Genomic DNA, 22,253 nt, shown 5'->3' with positions numbered 1-22,253 from the left:
AGGGAGACACAGAATCTGAAGCAGGCTCCAGGCTCTGAGCTGTCAGCACAGAGTCTGACGCGGGGCTCGAACTTAAAGACCGTGAGATCATGACCTGAGCTGAAGTCCAATGCTTAAGCAATTGAGCCCCCCAGGTGCCCCTTCAATAAACACATTTTTAAATATATACCTTGTATACCTAGACCTTGAAAGACGCTGCTAGGTACCATAAGGACTGTAGAAAAGAAGTGTTTAGGAAGTTTTCAGCCAAAATGTGTAGTAAAAATGTATAATAAAAGTGTGCCAAGCAGTTAATTAATATAAATATTTTCATATTTTCTGAATTTGTTATTTTTATAGTATTTATCAGTGCAGTGGTTAATTTTATGTATCAAATTGACTAGGCTAAGGGATACCCAGAGAGCTATGAACCATTATTTCTGGTTGTGTCTGTGAAGGTGTTTCTGGAAAAAGTTAGCATTTGGATGAGTAGACTGAGTAAACACTCACCCTCACTAGGGTGGATGGGCATCATCCAATCTGTGAAACCCGGAATAGGAAAAAAAGGAATGGAAAGGTGAATTCCCTCTCTCTTCTTGATTGGGGACATCAGCTTCTCTTGCTTTCAGATATTAGAGTTCCTTTGAACTCTGAGATTTATACCAGCAACCACCTCCCCTAATTGTCAAGCTTTTGGCCTCAGGCCAGAAGTTACAGCATCAGCTCCACTGGTCCTCAGGCCTTTGAACTTGGGACCCAATTATATATCATCAGTTTTCCTGGTGGTCTAGCTTGCACACAGCAGATTATAGGACTTCTTGCCTTCTTAAACCATGTTAGCCAATTTCTATAATAAATCTCCTGATTATCTCTATCTCTCTTCTTCTGTTTCCCTGGAGAACCCTGATTAATACAGTCAATTTTTTAACATTTATAATTTCTGTTGACTTCTTTCTCTTTCTTCTTATTATAAAAGCTAATTTCCAGAATTTTTTCATTTTTATTTTTAGTTCTGTATTATTTTTCTTAAAAAAGTGACTCCTCCAAAGTGTATACGCTTCAGGCACTACAAAAAAACCTGTATTCACTTCTGTCCACATGACATGGTTATCCCATAAGAACCTCAACGTGACCATCTCAGTCACTAACATGGAGCACCCAAAGATTGGGCTTTTTTACGACTTATCTCTGACATCAAGAAAGGCATTACCATTCATGCTATGCTAATTTTGTGTGTGTGTATGCATGCATGCGTGTATCTATCCATCGTTTACAGCTATGCAGTATTTTGAAGTATTAAACAATATATATCTCCCTTGCCCCCAGACGTCATTTTACTACATGGTTTCCCAGCCTAGGAAACTATAACATTCCACCCTCATTGTCTCAGAAAAGTAGGGCTAAACCATAATATCTTGATCCAAGAGTTCAAGTGTGGAGGGGACCTCTGTTCTCCTCCCTATCCGGAACCCTGAAAGGTAGTATGAGAACAGTGGATAAAAAGTGGGTGCCTGGTAAGATAGTACTGGGGTGGTCCCAGTGAGGTTTTTTTTTAAGATTCAAATTCGAAGGACAAAGATGCCAACTTTTCCCGTGTCTGAAGATACAGAGGAATATCGTGTGGAGCAGAGAGGAGTGAGGACATCTGGACACATGCCAGTGTGGAAGAAGTAATGACAGACCAGAACTCAACCAGATGACCTCAGAGAATGAAGTAGGAAAAAATGCCAACTAGGGCCAGACTTCATGATATTACATAAGCTTCCTGGACATAGATGTCATTAAGAAGAAAGGAGGAGGGGAAACTCAGGAATTAGCTAAGATTTAGCAGGATATTAAGCAGTTTAGACAGAACTAAGATTATGTTTTCTATTCCCATTGACATGGGAACTCAAACTATAGATTACCTTGAGTCATAAAGATTACACGTTTTTGCCCACCTTAGCTCTATGGCTTAAGAAATTTGTATTCTCTCCCTGTATTTGGAGGGATACGTGTGTACAGTGAAAGCGTAGAGCTCACGCTGAATTTCACTGGTGGGCGACACATCCCTTAAGGAATGTCTATTGCCAAAATTAGGGGAACTGAGTAAATTTGGAACTGGTTTCCTTCAACCAACCTATCTCACTGTGTTACATTTCACTGATACCTATTCACGCAGAACCTATTTATCAAATGCATAATATGTACTATCCCTCTTTTTAGAAGTTGCGAAAACATGGGGCACCTGGGTGGCTCAGTCGGTTAAGCGTCTGACTTAGGCTCAGGTCATGATCTAACAGTTCATAGGTTCAAGCCCCGCATCGGGCTCGGTGCTGACAGCTCAGAGCCTGGAGCCTGCTTGGGATTCTGTGTCTCCCTCTCTCTCTGCCCCTCCCCCGCTGTCATTCTGTCTCTGTCTCTTTGTCTCAAAAATGAATAAACATTAAAAACATTTAAAAAAATAACAGTAAGAACAACATGGCACAAACATAGTAAACAAAGGAAAGAGTGTCAGGAAAGCAGGGTCGAAAGACATACAGGAATGCAATTATGCAGACTTTTATAAGCCAATGTATGATATTTAGATTTTATTCTAAATGAGAAACCATGAATCAAGATATTGTCCAATTTATGTTCATATATATATTTGCTAATATTTTACTGAGGTGATATTTGCATAGAGCAAAAAATAAATCTGAAGTACGCATATCAATAAGTTTATATATATATACATATAGATATGTATCTATACATATATCTATATGTAGATATGCATATATACATATATGTATCTATACATATACATATGTATAGATACATATCTACATATAGATATATGTATATCTGTATATACATATATACATATAGATATATGTATATCTATATATCTATATGTATCTATACATATATCTATCTGTATATAGATATACATATATCTATATGTATAGATGTATACATATATACATCTATATGTATATGTGTGCATATGTGTGTATGTGTGTGTACATATATATAATATATATATCATATATATTATATGTATATAATCTTACTCTCACCCAGATCAAATACAGAATACTTCAATTATCCCAGAAAGTCCCCCACAAATATTCCCAGTCAATCACCCTGCCCTGCCACCCTCTACCACCATGCAGACAAATACTATTCTGATTTCTGTCACCAAGATTCATTCTGAATGTCAACATGATACATTGACTACATTCAAGATTTCCATGTCCCTACACATGCTGAATGGTATGATAAAATGCAGATGGGACGAGAGGTAAAAATCTGGACATTAAGGAGAAAGCAACACCCAAGAGGCATCTGAAATTCTTCGCCATCCTGATTAGAAGATGGCAGGGGCCTTGAAGAACATGAGAACCTTGTTCTAATTTGCTTCTCTTGGCAACTTCTTTTATCTCCCTTCCAGCACTACCATCTTCTTGTTTCCTGGTAGATTAGTTTCAAATGTGTAGCACGCATTGGAAAATGGACTTTTGTTTTTCGGATAGTTGGAGCTTTTCGAGAGAATGGCAATTTATATTACTCTACGGAAGAGCCAATTATCAGAAGCTGCAATATTAGAAATATCATTTTATTAAAGGTGGTGGGACTTTGGAAGCAGCAAGGCCCAGGTTTAGGTTTTGGAGGTGATTATTCCACAGAAATAATGGCAACAATAATCGTTATTTTCTACGTAAGGATTAACCTTCCTAAAATAATATAAAGGATCAGAAAAATATGATTCACTTGAATTCATATGAAGTATGTCAGTGGGGGAATTTAGAGACCTTTGGAGGTTCTTGTTGCAATTTAATATTCCAAAGGGTCTCTGAATCACCCAAGTTAATCTCTTAGGACTGGCTTGTAAGGAATTTTTTTCTTGTATAATATCTCTTTTAAACTTGATTTCGGCTGAGAAAAGAAGAGTAAGTGTTCTTAATAAACGGTGGTAATTATAGTGCAGTTACTTGGAAATGTATTGAAATACATAGAAAACAGCATATAAAAAAATACACATTTTACTTAGCATCTCCATCTACGGCTGGATCCTTGGCTGTTCGGGTTCGGTGACTTTGTGACAATAATATTTTATCCCTAATCAAAGAAGGGAACAAATATCAAAGAAAATTTCCAATTTGGGTCAGAATGAAAAAAAAAAAGAAGAAGCATGTAGATAGGTACTTGTGTGGATCACAGTATAACTAACCAGCGTCCTCTTCCTTTTTAACTTGGAAACAATAGCTCATGTGTGGTATTTGCATACATAACCTATTGAACGGACTAAGAGATGAACATACTAACTAAAGGAGGGTGAATCAAGGTGACTTTAGAGTCAACTCCTACAATAATCTTTTAATTTTCTGGTATTCTTTTAATGTAGATTTGCCAGTAAACAGCATGCATAAAACATTAACAAATTTGAAGTGAACTCTGGCCAATCTCAGATATTACATTTTATAGTGGTTTATTTATATCTTAGTATGAAATATATGAAACATTTTATTACTTATGATTTATGAAAAAATAATCCTAAAAAGAGCACCGCGTACCCAACATGCAGCAAACAAAATACCAAGTAATGCATGCCTTTGAATCCCTTTGAATCCCTTTGAGTACCCCTCCTTGATCATATATTCCCCTCCCTCTTTCCCTTTCAGAGGTAACTGTCATCCTGAATATTGTTCATCATTCCTGTGCTTTTATTTTAATTTTACCACATGGATATGTATTCTAAAACAATATCCTCTTGAATTTTGCATGTACATAAATTGCAGAAACAGAACCAGACTGTATATATTCTTCTGCAATTCACTTTGTTCATTCAACTTTGTGAGATGCATCCACATTGAGATGTATAGCTGCGGGTCTTGTGTCTTTCCATTCCACTGCTGTGTTGTTTTCCATTGTGTTATCACACCTTGCACATTGATCGATCTTGCCTTTGCTGTAAATCTGTTTCCAGGGTTTTGCTTTCCTACCTCACTGTTAAATACATTCTTCTACGTGTCACATTGTCTTCATATGGGGGAATTTCCCTAAGGTCTAGATTTACAGATTGAATTGTTACATCAAAGGATATGTGCATCATCAACTTTAGATAATGCTAAATATTATTTTTTTTTTGCAAACAGATTCTAATACTCTATACTCCCACGAGTATTTTATGAGAGTTCTAGTTCACAAGTCAACAGTAATATCAAATTTTTCATCATTGCCTATCTGATGGTTGTGAAATAGTATGATTTTAGTATATACGTTCTAGGTTATTTAATAAGGGTATAAATATATTCATATATTTTTAAGGCCATGAGTTTTCACTAGTCTGTGACACACGTCTGTTTATGTATTTTGACCATTTCTTTCTATCAGGGTGTTTATCTTTACTTACAGAGTTGTAGAAAGACTTTATGTATCATGGATAATGATACTTTTCAGTTATTTTTACTGGACCATCTTCTCTCATGTTGTGGACTATCTTTTCACTATCTTTGTGCTATCCTGTAATAAACAGTAGTTCTTAAATTTAATGCAGTTAAATTTTACAATCTTTTTCATTCTGGTTTTAATTTTTTGTGGTTTCTGTAATAAATATTTTCCTACCCCAAAGTTCATATTGTTAATATTTTGCCTATCTCTCCTTTTTTTAAAGTTTTGCCTCTCACTTTAAGTGTGTAACCTATCAGTGGGGTCCCTGGGTGGCTCAGTTGGTTGAGTATCTGACTTCGGTTCAGGTCATGAACAATCTGTGGGTTCATGCCCTGCATCAGGCTGACAGTTCAGAGCCTGGAACCTGCTTCAGATCCTGTGTCTCCCTCTCCCTCTGCCCTTTCCCTGCTCACATTCTGTCTCTCTCTCTCTCAAAAATAAATGTTAATTTTTTTTAAAAAAGTGTGTAACCTATTGGTAATGGTGAATTCTGTATATTCCTATACTACAGTCCCCTGTATAATTGCTAAATCGTGTGTGTGTGTGTGTGTGTGTGTGTGTGTGTCTGTATTCTTCCTTTTTTCTTCATTAATGTGCCAAGTTTTCTTTTTTAAGTTTACTTATTTGAGAGAGAGAGAGAGAGAGAGAGAGAGAAAATGAGCAGGGAGGGGCAGAGAGAGAGGGAGAGAGAAAATCCCAAGCAGGCTCCTTGCTGTCAGCTGAGTCTTGACACGGGGCACTACCTCATAAACTGGGAGATCACAACCTAAGCGGAAATCAAGAGTCAGTTAACCAACTGAGCTGCCCAGGTGCCCCTATATGCCCAACTTTCTGAATGTTATTTAGTATATTCACAAATTTTGGCTTTGTCGATCTCTTTTTAAAATTTACATCATTAATTTATGTTCTTAACTTTGTTGTTTAACTGTTTTTGTTTAGTTTGGATATATTATGTTTTTTTTTTAACTTTTTAAGTGGTATACTTAGATAATGTATTTTAGTCTCTCTTCTTTTTTTTTTTAATTTTTTTTTAATGTTTATTTATTTTTGAGACAGAGAGAGACAGAGCATGAACGGGGGAGGGTCAGAGAGAGGGAGACACAGAATCTGAAACAGGCTCCAGGCTCTGAGCGGTCAGCACAGAGCCCGACGTGGGGCTCGAACTCACGGACCGCGAGATCATGACCTGAGCCGAAGTCGGCCGCTTAACCGACCGAGCCACCCAGGCGCCCCAGTCTCTCTTCTTTTATATTCACATCTATGTAGTGCTTAAGCTTCATATCCTAAGTTTTGGTATGTAATATTTCCTTTGGTCAGTGAACTGGAGGGTATTACGCAAGTGAAATAAGTCAGTCAGAAAAAGACAGACATCATATATTTTCACCCATATGTGGAACTTGAGAAACTTAACAGAAGTGGTCTTCTGTGGGGGAAGGGAAGGAAAAATAAGTTACAAACAGAGAGGGAGGCAAACCGTAAAAGACTCTCAAATACAGAGAACTAAGGGTTGATGGTGGGGAGGCAGGGGGCTAGAGAAAATGGGTGATGGGCATTGAGGAGGGCACTTGTTGGGATGAGCACTGGTTGTTGTATGTAAGCAGTGAATCATGGGAATCTACTCCCAAAGCCAGGAGCAGACTGTATATGCTGTATGTTAGCTTATTTCATAGTAAGTTATTTTAAAAAATAAAGTAAAATAAATAAATAAAATATTTTAAACTCTCATTATTTCATCTGTAACCAATTGATTATTCACGTATTTCTTAATGTGTATGTATATATTTACACATATGTACATATATATGGCTTTTAGTTATTTTCCTATTGATTTCTGGATTAATTTTCTTATTGTAGATACACTCTGTTATTTTGGCTTTTTGAAGTTTGTTAAGGCTTGCAATCTATGTCTAATTTTCATAAAGGTTGCGTGTACATATATCTCAAAGAATGTGCACTCCACAGTTTCTGTAAATATTTCAAATGTGTACATTAAGATAAGTTGTTATTTCTTCAGATAGATATTTGTCTGGCACTGAAAGACAGGCCTCTCTTGGAGTATTTACTGACCCGACTGCTATGCAGTTAGTGATTTGGCCTGCCCTGAAGTTAGAGCCAGAAGGTAAAGGAAGTTTAAAAGAAACTATCAACAAAAAAAACAACACTTTCTCTGTTTTGGCCTTTCTTCAGGTCTTGATTTCCAATCCCAGTCTGCCCATCTTTGTTTACTTTTTAGAGTTCTCAGGTAAGTGTTTCTTTTGCTTTGTTTTTTGTATTTTATCAAGTTTTTAGATCAGTGTAATGTAAGTAGGCTCACTCATTGTGGCTGGAACCAGTGTTTGATGTTCTAGGTTTTAAGTGGTAAAGTTATTTTATAGGTTAGGTCCACAAACAACATGAAACAGCAACAAATGTTCAAACTTGACCCTTTTTCCTAAATTAATATTTTGTGAATGAAATCTAATTATCTTTACCACCAGCATTCCATTAGTAAAAATCCTCAATACCTAAAATTGAAGGACGAAAAATTGCATCAACTCTACTTTTCATTCTACTCTCTGCTTTTCCTTTCGAATGAGAAATCACGCTTCACTTTGTCTGAACCCAGATACAAAACAAAATAAGGTTCTTTTATTCTAAGATAAATCATAGTCATCAAACTAGACACAGGAAGATGGCAGGTCTGATCATTTGTTTCCAAACGAAGTTGTAACTTTTCAGCTGCTTGGTTATGGTCAATTTTACAAAGAAAAATCCCTTTCTGAACAATTGTGTATATAATGTCTCCTCAAAGATCTGAGGGGACTAGGAGACATGGTGCAATTTCTTTTAAGCTGGAGATCTCGTAATGGCAAAGACACACCTCAGCAGACATGATGACATTTCAGATCATCAAAATAGCAGGTGATTAATTATATTCTTATTTTCAAAACACAACTACATACATTTTTTTTTCTTAGCAGGCAATTTCTGCAAATGGCCACACCATCAAATCTGTATGTTTACTAGGTTTTTGTTTTTTTTTAATATGAAATTTATTGTCAAATTGGCTTCCATACAACACCCAGTGCTCATCCCAAAAGGTGCCCTCCTCAATACCCATCACCCACCCTCCCCGCCCTCCCACCCCCCCGCCCTCCCCCCCCCCCCAGCCACCCTCAGTTTGTTCTCAGTTTTTAAGAGTCTCTTATGTTTTGGCTCCCTCCCTCTCTAACCTTTTTTTTTTCTTTCCCACCCCCCATGGGTTTCTGTTAAGTTTCTCAGGATCCACATAAGAGCGAAAACATATGGTATCTGTCTTCCTCTCTATGACTTATTTCACTTAGCATAAGACTCTCCAGTTCCATCCACGTTGCTACAAAAGGCCAGATTTCATTCTTTCTCATTGCCATGTAGTATTCCAATACTAGGTTTTGATGATCATCAGAGATGAATAAAAGTTTTCTGGAAGTGAAAATATGTAATGAGCCTCTTTTTCGTGGTACACTGCTTTATAGAAATTGATACAAGTCGATTTTAGTAGCTACATTTACTCAAGTGAGTATCCCGATAAAAGCCATATTATGTCCCATTTGTCTCACCTACAATCAGGATCATTAAAGATTTTAAGTTAAAATTTGCCATATTTTACACTTGATCTTAGCCAAAAGGCTGAGAAGCGATAAAATTTGCCATATTTTAAAGAATACTGTGCTTCATTTAAAAGATTGAATGGGGCGCCTGGGTGGCTCAGTCGGTTAAGCGTCTGACTTCGGCTCAGGTCATGATCTCACGGTCCGTGAGTTCGAGCCCCGCGTGGGGGTCTGTGCTGACAGCTCAGAGCCTGGAGCCTATTTCAGATTCTGTGTCTCCCTCTCTCTCTGCCCCTCCCCTGTTCATGCTCTGTCTCTGTCTCAAAAATAAATAAACGTTAAAAAAAATTTAAAAGATTGAAAATGTAAACAAGAGTAGCTACTTGATCCTATTATATTCCATTTTTATTTTATTTTATTTTTTTAAATATATGAAATTTATTGTCAAATTGGTTTCCGTACAACACCCAGTGCTCATCCCAAAAGATGCCCTCTTCGATGCCCATTATATTCCATTTTTAAATTCAACTCCAAGCGCCTGCAAAAATAATTATGAAACTTATCATTTGTAATGAAAAAGAAAGTATTGGATTCACAGATTAAAAAAAAAAATCCCTGAAACTAAACTATGAATAATTATTGATTGGCCAATGTATGAGAGATGTCAGACAAAGTAAAAGGCAGCCTTCAATCTCTTAGAGAAGATACTAATGTTCCTCTAAGACAATGTATTTAATTTGCCTCCCCTCCCAAAATAAAGCAGAAGGAATAATATTAAAATTCAGAAAAGCCATTTCTTCAGGGAATTGGAAATCTATAATTGTAAAATTATCTAAATTGATTTATCAGAAAAATTGTTTCTTTTGGTTTCCCGTTGGATTGACTCTTTAAAATTTTTTTTTTAACATTTAGCTTTGTCAAGATCCTGTATCTTTGTATTTGAACAAATCATATGAATATTTGTACATCTAAGGTCCTCCAAACTGAGGCTTATAAATAAGTTCTGCTTTTTGGCAACTTTCGGTCTACCTTATATCTTGCTGTCGATTTAATTCATTTAAAATATTATGAAGCATGTACTGTGTCATGTGAGATTATGGTCAAGAATATAAAAGCTACACTCAGGAATGTAAGATATAATTGCATAGAGTCCTTTTCTCAGGAAACAGCAAAAAAAAAAATACTAATATTCCCAAAGTTGTCAGACAGCTAACCCTCAAATCAATGGCCATAACAGAACTGCCTTCACCAGCCTGTTTCAACAGCACGTATTTGTGAGACTTTCCCAGAGAAAGACTAAAAATCCTTCCTACTAGAAATGTCTAAACTTCTCTGAAAAATTCCACAACATTTTAGTGAAGAGGGCAGCTCAATGGTAATTTATCCTAATGGCCAGAAATTAATTTCTCTCATATCTGCAAGTATATGACAGTTCCTAACTGGCATTGGTGAAATACTGGGCTGGGGGGCGGGGGCAGTGGTTACCAGAGCAGGGTTTTGTCTGTGTTCTGGAGAGTGTTTATATTGCAATTCAGTTCTCAAAGCCTGTGTTATCCTACTTTGGGCTTGCTCTGTACATGAGCAGTTTAGGGGGGAGGGGAGGGACTTTTGCAAATCTGGATTGAAAGCCTACTTGAATCTTTCAAACTCATTTATTTTTATTTTTATTTTTTTTAAACATTTATTTATTTTTGAGACAGAGAGAGAGCATGAACAGGGGAGGGTCAGAGGAAGAGGGAGACATAGAATCTGAAATAGGCGCCAGGCTCTGAGCTGTCAGCACAGAGCCCGACGCGGGGCTCGAGCTCATGGACCGTGAGATCATGACCTGGGCCGAAGTCGGCCGCTTAACCGACTGAGCCACCCAGGCGCCCCTCAAACTCATTTTTGAAATGCTACCGAGACACTTGTTTGGAAAACCCATCTGATGATATACAGGATTCAAACTGTGATGTTCTAGTTTGCCATCTCTGATCAGTTGAGCACAGATTGTTCCAGAAGAGAATATTGGAGTCTAGAAGGAAAGTGACTTAGCCTAAGACCAACCTCTTTAATTGGCTAACAAAGTAAAGTAAGGGTTGGAGCCTAGACCACTTAAAGCCCCGTCCAAGCATTTTCCACTACTCCAAAAATGCTTCCTTTCTTTGTTACTATATTTCAGATAATAGTAATCCTTTAAATATAAATAAAAATACTATCAGAAACACATTTAACCTCAGGTTAAGTGTAAATCTATTTCTCGTTGCCTTTGCATTCCTTAAAATTATAACAAAAGTCATATAAATAGGAAAGACAGGCATACTACATTGAGAAACTTAGCAGAAACAAACCTGAGATTTGCAAAATGAGTCATGTGAAAAGAAACACCCTAAAAATTTCATCTGGAAATCAAGCACCTTCCAGTTAATTTCAGGAGTTAAAAAAATGTTTTTCTGAACAACACATTTACACAGACATACACTTTGCGTCATAACCCTGGATGTTGGCAAACGTGATTTATAGCGTGGGATACTTACAGGTAAGATCACACATGTGAGTATTGCTGTTTGTGACCTTTCTCATGGACTGTAACGAGGTCACTTTGTAGGCGCTCCAGTTTTTGACGCATGGAGTCACTTTTGGTTAATTAAGATGCAACCACAAAATAGAGTCCTTGAAATGAAGCCTACTCTAAAGATAATTGCCCAGCGTATTTAGATGGGACCAAACAAACACCTTAGTTTCCTGCCTTTTGTCCCAACCTCGCAAATATTATAGCCCTCAAACAGATTCAAAGTGAGTCTTGCAGAGGATTTTTGTTTTGTTCCCCCCTCCACCCCCCCACGTCTCCTCTGCTTTCCTCTTCTCTCCTCTTAGCTATCATAGTCTAATACCCTGACTTCATCATTCGTTCCTTCTTTAATTTACAAATATTTATTAAGGCCGTCATTAACCACTAGGGATGCAAAGATTTGCAAAGTATGTTTATATAACTCAGTCTGGTCAGAGAGCGAGACTTTTAAGTCAATAAAAGCAGTAGGGTATTGAGTGCTAAGATAAAAATGTGCCTACAGTCTTAGTGGACACTGAAGAAGAAGGGACTGTCTCTAATTGGTAGACTCAGGAAGGGCTTCACAGAGGGAGCCATGCTGAGGCTGAATTTAGATTGATGAATAGTTTTCCAGTCTAACAAAATGGGAAATGTACTGCACATAGCAGATACATTGCGATTAAAGGCAGTTGTTGAGGCCACAGACTTAACGTCACTTATCTTTTTATGCCCAACACCTAGCTCAGTGTCTGGCATATTATAGGCAGTCAGAAAATGTTTGTTATAAGAGAAATATTGTGTACGGAAAGCTGTAAGTACTGTGGTTTGATTAGAGCATGGGGCTAAAGGGAAGGAGGGGTGAGAATGAGGCGAGAAAGGTAGGTTGGTGATAGATTACTGAGAAACCTGAACTAAGGACTATGACAGGACTCAAAAGAAGAAATGGAGGGTAAAGATATTTTAAGGGTGTAATTGCCACATCATGTTTCCTGAAGGACGATTGTGTCAGAAGGAAGAAATAAGTCAAGAGTGACAGTCACATTCTGGCTCGGGCTCGTGCTTGGGTGATCACTTCGTTTACCTAGTAGGGGCGGAAAAATTAACTTTGGGTGGAGCTCCGGAAATCCATTGTTTCCGAGAAAATAGATTTGGAATAGCATGAACTAGTGAAACTGGCAGATGGAGAAACGATGCGAAGTGTAGAAAGAGGTGGCTTTTGGGGGGGAGGGGGAGGGGGTAGACATTTTCCATTTCTCTTCTCAAATTCCTCCTCTGCCCAGCTCTTGCTCCAGGAAGCTAACTAAGCTTCATGGACTGTATCACTGGATTCTCTTGTTCTCATTTTACCCTTGGAGGTACCAGTGAGAAGAATCAGTAGGAGGTATGAGGGCAAATGGAAAGGTCTGTTTGGGTATTTATTCACCGGACCCTTCCCTGTGAGGCCATGGCTTGGCTCGGTTTTGCTGTCTATACCGTTGTCTTTTTCCTTCTGGTCTAGGAGCTGTAAAAGCTTTCTCCTGTTGCTACCACGGGATACAGTATCATCTCTGGTTGCTTCCCTTTAAAGTTTGCGTGCGTCTTTATCATGAATCTCTTGGTTAAATTCTCCTTAATTCCCTGTTTGACTCTGGCTGTTTTGTTGCTGTTGTTGGAACCCTAAGTTGATACAATTGGCAATGCAGCTGTTGTCGTTGTTGTCGTTATAAAGATGTACAAGGGAAATTGGCAAATGAAGGTCTGTTCGAAAGCCAATATGATATAGGAATGTGGCAACATACCTAAAATCAGAGTCAATAACGTGATTAGAAAACAGTGATCAATGAGCCAAAGGACTGTCTTAGTCCATTAGGGCTGCTATAACAAATACCATGTACTGAGTGACTTCAGAACAGGAAAACATTATTTCTCTTAGTCCTAGAGGCTGGGAAGTCCAAGGTCAAGGCACTGGTACAGTAAGTGTCTTGTGAAAGCCCACTTCCTGGTTTATAGACAGGTGTCTTCGCGCTGTGTCCTCACGTGGCGGAAAGTGTGAGGGAGCTCTCTAGGGCCTTCTTTTATAAGGGCACTAAGACCAATCGTGACAGCTCCACTCTCGTGACCTGATCAACTCCCAAAGACCCTACCTTTAAATACCACTACCACATTAGAGATTAAGTTTTACCACGTGAATTTTGGGGGAGCACAAACAGTCTATAGCAAAGACTTGTAATGAGAAGGGGGTATGATTTCAGATTAGACGAAGGGCTGAAAAGGCACAGTGGCAAGTTATCGAGGAAATAATGCATTTTTTTTTATAGAGGGAGAAAACTTGAGAGCACAAGGTGACATTAGATTTCAATTGAGAAATCAATAGGAACTCGTAACCTTAACAGTAAGATATTTTCCATCTCTGCCACTGCAGTAGCCTGCACGTTCTAATCTTGTCCCCACCAGTGCGCGTCTGGAAACATCTCATCTATGAGGAAATGACCAAATTTTGGTCCCAGATACGGTTTTCCACTACAAGGAATGAAGAAACTTGCCGATTCTATGTTCTGAGTACTGAAAAATCAAGTATGGTCCTGCAGGTCTGTGTATTCCAGAAAGCAAGAGAGTGCATGGTGGGGACTCACAGTGTCTGCAAGTTTCACCCTGGTCCACTGCAGGAGGGGGATCTAGAGCCAGGAAAACTCCTGCCCGGGCTGGCAGCGTTGGAGATGGTGGGTGCACATAAACACAGTGGGGGCAGGGCGCCCTGTTGACAAGGTAGGTGGAGAATGTTTGCACTACCCTGGTCACCACAGATGTGCCTGCATCTAGCCTGGAAGGGCCGGCCAGGGAGGAAAATACTGCCTGCCACCTCATTTGCTCTTGGAGAAGTCTCTCAAAGATCCCTCTCCCTACGGCATACCCTGCGAAATTAGGAAATCAATTTCCTTCCCGTATACCCCAGGCAGTTTTCAAACTGCTGCTTGTGTGTCAAACTGCTGTTGTATGTCAGTTGGGGCTGTTGGTTGTGCTGTTTCTTTAAGGATGGGGACTCAGTTTCCTATTGCTCTCCGGCTCTCCCAGTGCAGAGACCAGTGATTTCTAAAATTCCTGGTGTTAAGCTCCACTGACTGTTAAGATCTCTCAAAGCCACGCCCCCTTGGTTTTCAAAACCAAATATTATGGGGATCTATCTTCCCAGTGTGGGTCTCCCATGCCTGGGGCACCTGGCATGGGTCTTCTCCTCTCCTCTCTCCATTCCTGCTGCAACCCTCCCTTTTGGTACTTAGAATATGCCCTTTTCTGAGTTTACAGAGAACTCTGTTCAAAAGTTGACAGACGTATTGTCTTCTCTGTGGTTATCAATTTTTTTTCTTTGTCCAAGATAATTTCAAGGGAGAAAGATGGATTATTCAGCATGTATAGATCGTCCGTGCTCCTCTAATCAAAATCATTTATAAATATTTATTTTTAGACTGGTTTTGCTCATTCATTTCTGCTTCATTCCTGTTTATAATTACACCAAAAATAATAAGATACCTAGGAATAAACCTAACAAACAAGTGAAAGACTTGTACACTGAAAGCTGTGAAACACTGATGAAATAAATTGAAGACAACAGAAAAAAATGGAAAGACATTCCATGCACATGGATTGGAAAAAACAAATATTGTTCAAGTGTTTGTACTACTCAAAGAAATCTATATAATGCAATCCCTATCAAAACACCAACATCGCTGGATGCCTGGGTGACTCAGTCAGTTAAGCATCTGACTTCAGCCCGGGTCATGATCTCACGGTCCATGAGTTCGAGCCCCACATCGGGCTCTGTGCTGACAGCTCAGAGCCTAGAGCCTGCTTCGGATTCTGTGTCTCCCTCTTTCTCTCTCTCTGCCCCGTCCCCACTCCCTCCCTCCCTCCCTCCCTCTCTTTCTCTCTTTCTCTCAAAAATAAAAATTAAAGAATATTAAAAATATACCAACATTGCCTTTCACAGAACTAGAACAAGCAATCCTAAAATTTGTATGGAACCACAAAAGATCCTGAAGAGCCAATCAATTTTTGAAAAAAAAAGCAATGCTAGAGGTATCACAATTACAGACTTTGAGTTGTATTACAAAGCTGTAGTAATCAAAACTGTACGGTACAAGTACAAAAATAGACACATAGATCAATGGAACAGAATAGCCATTCCAGAAACAAACCCAAAATTGTATGGTCAATTAATCTTCAACAAAGCAGGAAAGACTATCCAATGAGAAATAGTCTCTTCAACAAATAGTGTTGGAAAAATTCCATAGCCACATGCAAAAGAATGAAACTGGACCATTTTCTTACACCATACAGAAAAATTAATTAAAACTGGACCAAAGACCTAAATGTGAGACCTGAAACCATAAAAATCTTAAAAGACAGCATAGGCAGTAATCTCTCTGACATCAGCTGTAGCATCATTTCTCTAGATATGTCTCTAGAGGCAAGAGAAACAAAAGCAGAAGTAAACTATTGGGACTACATCAAAATAAAAAGCTTCTGCACAGCAAAGGAAACAATCAGCAAAACTAAAAAGGCAACCTACTGAATGGGAGGAAATATTTGCAAATGACATTCCAATAAAGGGTTAGTATTCAACATATATAAAAAACTCCTACAACTGAACACCCAAAAAACAAATAATCCAATTAAAATATGGGAAGACGACATGAACAGACATTTCTCCAAATAAGACATCCATACGGCCAACAGACACATGAAATTATGCTCAACGTCACTCACCATCAGAGAAATGCAAATCAAAACCAAAATGAGATATCACCTCACATCTGTCAGAATGGCTAAAATCAAAAACACAAGAAACATGTGTTGGTGACAATGTGGAGAAAAAGGAACCCTTGTGCTATGTTGGTCAGAATGCAAACTGGTAGGTTTACTTTAGAAAAAGAAAACAGTATGGAAGTTTCTTAAAAAATTAAAAACAGAAGTACTGGGGTGCCTGGTTGGCTCAGTCAGTTAAGCACCTGCCTCTTGATTTCGGCCCAGGTCATGATCTCAAGGTTCAGTTTGTGGGATTGAGCCCTGCGTTGGGCTCCATGCTCAAAGCGTGGAACCTGCTTGGGACCCCCTGTCTCCCTCTTTCTCTGCCCCTCCCCCACTCATGCGTGCTCTCTCCCTCTCAAAATAAAGAAATATACATTTGAAACATAAAAATAAAAGTACCATATAATCCACTAGTTGCAGTACTGGATATTTACCTAAAATATACCAAGAAAAACCTCACCCTAATTCAAAGGGATACATGCACCCCTACGTTTATAGTAGTACTGTTTGCAATAACCAAATTATGGATTCAACCCAAGTTGCCATCTACAGATGAATGTATAAAGAAGGTGTGGTGTGGATGTATACAACGGAATATTTTTCAGGCATTAAAAAAAAGAATGAAATCTTGCCATTTGCAATGACATGAGTAGAACTAGGCTGTATAATGCTAAGTAAAATAAGTCAGAGAGAAAGACAAATACCATATGATTTTATTCTTGTAATTTAAGAAACACAAAAAATGCACGAAGGGGAAAAAGAAAAGGAGACACAAACCAAGAAACGGGCACTTAGCTACGGAGAACAAACTGATGGTTACAGGGGTGGTGGGGAAGGTGGGGGGGATGAGTGAAACAGGTGATGGCGATTAAGGGGTGCACTTGTGGTGATGAGCATCCGGTAATGTATGGAATTGTTGAATCACTACATTGTACACCTGAAACTACCGTGACACTATGTGTTCTCGTACTGAAATTAAATTAGAAACATAAAAAATAAAACAAGACTGGGTCTGCTATTTGATCTTGGGTGACCCGGGAAAATGCTTGGTTTGTTTTCTGTCTTTATACCAGTCGTCTAGCCATGGCCACAGAGCTCCCTTGTCCAAAGGCCATCACTGAGAAAAAGTAGGCTGCTGGGTCTTTCTTGCGTCTTCACTTTGAAAGATCGTCTCAAAGAAGAAGAGCTGTCTTTTGCCTTTCTTGCTGCTAGAGTTTTAGCACTCAGTCGTGGCTCTGTCGCATACTCTGGACATCCCACTGCCTTGGCCTGATGCTTTGCACACAGTGGGTGCAAACATGTTTGGGGGTGTGGTGGTGATCAGAGGAGGGGGCAGGATAGAATTTATTTTCATTGACTTAATGACTGAAGAGAAGTCAGTGGTTTTTGCCAGTACTTAAGATGGCCATGTCTTCAGTGGCAGGGGACCTGAATCCCAATTCCGCTACTTAGAACCTTTATCAATTTGGGTGAGTCACTTACCTTTCCTGGGCCTCGGTGTTCCTACCTATCAAATGGGACTAGAATTGCTTGCCTTGCATACCCTATCAAATGATGCATGAAATAGTGCAAATGAAAACAGTTTGGGAATGTTTGTCATGTTTTTTTTTCCCCTTCAATTTGCTCACTCCTAGCATGCTGACCGTCCATTTGCTCTAGCAACTAATGACACCTATTGTTGGTCAGGGATAATGTTGCCTTGGCACTCCTGTCAAAATTCTAGGGAATGTCATCTGGTCCTAGAGATTTAGTGACATCCTCAATGCAGCCAGACATAGGCAAATTTCTGAGAGAGCCAAGGAGATGTTAGAGAAACACTCTGACCAACTAGGAATAAATCCAGTAGCTTGAAGCAGAGATTTTTAAGCATACGGGAGTTGAAATACACTGGTATTGTATACGTGATTTTTATAGTCTCAAGTCTCCCACATGTATAGGCCTGTGACTATCTTTTAAAAATTTTTTAACGTTTATTTATTTTCTAGAGAGAGAGACAGACAGAGACAGAGCAAGCAGGGGAGGGGCAGAGAGGGAGACACAGAATCCAAAGCAGGCTCCAGTCTCTGAGCTGTCCGCACAGAGCCCAATGCAGGGCTCGAACTCATGAAACCACGAGATCATGACCTGAAACGAAATCGGACGCTCAACGAACTGAGCCACCCAGGCGCCCCTAACTATTTTTTAAGACCAAAGTGACTCAAAATATCTTGGGTTTGAACAATTATGTTGAATCTTCAGGACCTTCCCTTGAAACCACTTTAGGTCTCTAGAACATTTAGGAATGTTTCTGATGTTCCATTTAAGGAATAAAATTTAGGGGCCAGGGGACAGAGATCCGCATGTCTGAGGATGGAACGTGGCTCAGATTCCTGGACAACTCTCTGTGTGAGCCAGCAGCACACTGCACCCCCCCCCCCCCTCCATCCTGTTCCTTCTGGGAAGTCTGAAGGTGTCATGCCCTCACCTGTTGGGGGCATATTTCTGTTCTTCCTCCTTTTCCTGTGTCCCGGTCACTGCTGATGGTGGTGACATTGACCTTGGGGCTGGTGAGGTTGGCAGTAACAATCATTGGTGCTGCAGGCTCTCTCACCCCACCCGCATGTGACGGAGGAGGTGTAGGCTGGGAGGTGTGTTCTCCTTGTTGCCCTTGGACCTCGGGAGGGAGCTGAAGGCCTGAAAGGAAGAGACCTCCCGGATGGAGATGCTTCTCACAAGGGACTGGTCCTGTTTACGCTTCTGGGAGGGAGACGGTGCTGGCTGGCTGTTGCGGAACATCATGTACGTCATGTCCATCTTGGAGGACTGGGTGCTAGAAGGCTCACATGGCTGATCAGCAGCACCGACTGCCGGGTGATGCGGCTGAGCTTGCACGTTCTCCTGGTGGGTCAACTTCTGGGTGCCTGCCACAGTCTCAGGAGTCACAGTCATGTGCTGCACTGACCTGCGCTTGGCCACTCCAGTCACATGCCGCCACGCCAGGGAAAGCAAGATTTTCCAAGTCCGAATCGACCAGGCCTGGTGGGCAACTAGGCCCGGTCTGATCTGAAGACACTGAAGACACACGAAATTGCCAGCATGTGTAGAAGAAGATGGCTGCCATCCTGCGTCTGGGCGGACACACGATGACAGCTTGATAGAAAGAGTCAGGATGGGCACAGATCTGGGCTGTTCCTGTCCACAGGGGCATGCTCTGCTGGGTCGCTGAGGTCATGGCTACCGCTGAGGGCTGGTAAAGGGCAGATTGGTAACTTAGGAGACTTCGGCTTCGGCTAAATAAATAGTGGCGCTGGTAGAGGCGGGAGCCTAGTTCTGGACAGCGTTCAGATGGTTGTTGAAGGTCATGGTGACGTCGGTCGGTGTGCTGGGGGCCACCTGCCTGATCAAGATGGTTTTGCCTGGGTTTGCAGTGTCCTCCGTATTCGCCCAGTGCTTGCAGACCTCCACGATCTGGAAACAGTTGATTTGTGTATAACGGGAAAAATCACGTAAGTGTCTCAGGGTTTCAACTGGAGTGATGCTCAGCATCTATGGTCAGCGTCTTCTTTAATAGGTCAATGAACTCCCGCCAGTCTGCCTTTTCCACAAACATGCCACTGCCTTCTAAATCTATTGTCGTGTTCACTTGGACCACAGCATCTAAATAGTGGAAAATGTACTTCCTTGCTTCTTTCTACTTAACCGCCATTTCTGCTTCATGGTCCTCTGGTGTCTTCAGCCTTGGCAAAGTATAGGAATACTCTATGTCCCAGTTGAAAAGCCTAGTTGTCTTTGTCCCTGCACTTCATAAATGTTTATCTGGCAAACCTTGTTTTTGTGAAATACACCAAATCCGATTACATTCGGAAGCTTCTGGGTAGAGTGGCCAGCCTAGGAACAATTCGGTAATGACACAGCCCAGCGACCACATATCAGTTGCCTCTCAAAATGGTAAACCAGGGATGATCTCAGGGGCCCCGTAACATCCGGGCTGCAAGTAGGTAGAACACATAGCTCTGGACACGTGACTGGCTGAACCAAAGTCAATGACCTTTACTCTGTAGGGTTATCGAGATGGGATCACCCAGCGTGGTGTTTTCTCGTTTGGGGTCAGCATGGATAAGAATTAAGCTTTGGAGTTTCATCAGGGCTGTGGCTACCTGCTGGAGGCCTGTACAAATGTATCTGAGTGGCAATGGGCTAAACTTACTCTGCTTCAAAAGGTCACGGAGGTCCTGCTCCAACATCTCAAAAAACCAAGCACGTGTGATCCTTGTGCTGGAAGCACTCATAGACACAGACACAGTTGTAGTCCTCAGCTCTCCCACTCTCAAGGGGGCCAGGATCCTCTCCTCAGTCTGACCTTGCCAAGCACATGGAGGGGTGGTTCTCCAGGATTTTGATGGCCACACTTTCAGTGGGGCCCCATTTCTGGCACTGGACGGCTTACTAAACATCCCTTGGCCCAAGAAATCTAAAAGTTCCTGAGCGTTGGTCATAGAGCACAGTACTTCATGCTAGGCTAGCTGAGAATCACCTTCACGGTTGGAGCCACTGTTTTTGGAGGGGGTAGTCATTGTGGTGGCAGTGGCTACCATGGCCCCACTTGCATTATTCCAAATCATGGATGGATGCTCTTTGATGATCTGCACGCTCCTTCTGTTTCTGTCTCCTCACTCTTATGCTTGCGTCCACAATTTTGTTAGGTATGAGGAAGGCTCACGGTGCTTCAACACATTAGGTTATGTTGAGACAGTTAGGGATCATGGGAGCAAGCCCTAAGTAGAAAACACTATGCACCTGGGGCACTTTCTATTGGCTGTTACTGTTAAACTGCTTCTCTTAGAGCGAAACACTAGGATGCAGCCCCATATAGAAGCCAGACTTCAGACAGGACCCTGGCTCCATGACGCGTCAACGAGCTACCTGAATTGCCTGCCAATATCAGCCCATCAGGATGAGGGGACTTTCTCTCTACACAAGCAGGGCATCCCCTCTGTTCAGGGAGGCTAGCCTGATTATTTATTCTCTGTTGACGCTGTGTCTTGCTTCAGCTCGAGCCCTTGAATTTTGGGGTCTGGCCTCATTTCTATTGTTGTCTGGCTGAGAAACCAACGCCTGTGAAAAGGTGATCCACCAAGAACTGGTCCAGTGAAATAAGTACTATATGCTGATGTTACAGCTCTGTGCCCGGTGCTTCCGGGGAGGATGGTTTCGCTCAGTTTCTTCACACTACAAAAAGCACTTGATTTAAGGGTGTGAGGGGAGAACACGTGCACACGCAAGGCTATACCTTCACCAGCGGGGCGGGTATCTTGAGATGGACCGCCACAGAAGAGGAAACAGAGTGTGCAAGCTGGGCCCACCCGCCCCAGCCTCGGAATCTGCGACCTTGACCCCGTGTCTCCATGCTTGGCCAGTTTTGGGGGACTGGGCATCAGTTTTGGGGGACTGGGCTCCACCGCCACCAAGGTGGGGTCCTGAGCAGAGTTCTGGGGCAGGCGGGCAAGTGGGCACAGTGGTTCCTCGATGGGTGCGCGGTGGGGCAGGAGCCCAGGTGGGTAGTGCACAGCCAGTGCCCAGACAGCGCTTGGCCGGATCTCAGCTCCTGTGGTTACCAATTTTCTATAGATGTCTTCATGTATCTCTGTGTACATTTAATGTCACTCTTGGCTTTTCCCCCTAATCTTTTTTTAAAAATTCATTTTAAAACAGCTTCATGGTTATATAAATTAAAATTATTTTCTTAAAATTTTTTTAATGTTTATTTTTGAAAGAGAGACAGAGTGCCGGCGGGCGAGGGGCAGAGTGAGGGAGACCGAGAATCCAAAGCAGGTGGTCGCAGGGCTCGAACTCTCGAGCTCACAAACGGTGAGATCATGACCTAAGCCAAAGTCAGACGCTTAACCGACCGAGCCACCCAGGCACCCCGTAATTTAAAATTATTTTAAAAGTACTTACATGACTGGATTTGCACCTCACTCCAACTGAAATGATTT

At 40.9% G+C, this 22,253-nt stretch overlaps 1 pseudogene; it reads right to left on the bottom strand.

Moving 5' to 3' along the window:
* The window catches only part of LOC145713726 (homeodomain-interacting protein kinase 2-like), a 53,069-nt pseudogene extending 31,158 nt beyond the window's left edge, over positions 1 to 21,911 (bottom strand).
* Between the last annotated feature and the right edge of the window lie 342 nt (positions 21,912 to 22,253).

This window comes from Panthera onca, chromosome X (assembly GCF_046562875.1).
Source record: "Panthera onca isolate mPanOnc1 chromosome X, mPanOnc1 haplotype 2, whole genome shotgun sequence".
Lineage (NCBI taxonomy): Eukaryota > Metazoa > Chordata > Mammalia > Carnivora > Felidae > Panthera > Panthera onca.
Note: the sequence above shows the minus strand (reverse complement) of the source record. Positions and strands in the feature narration are given on the sequence as shown.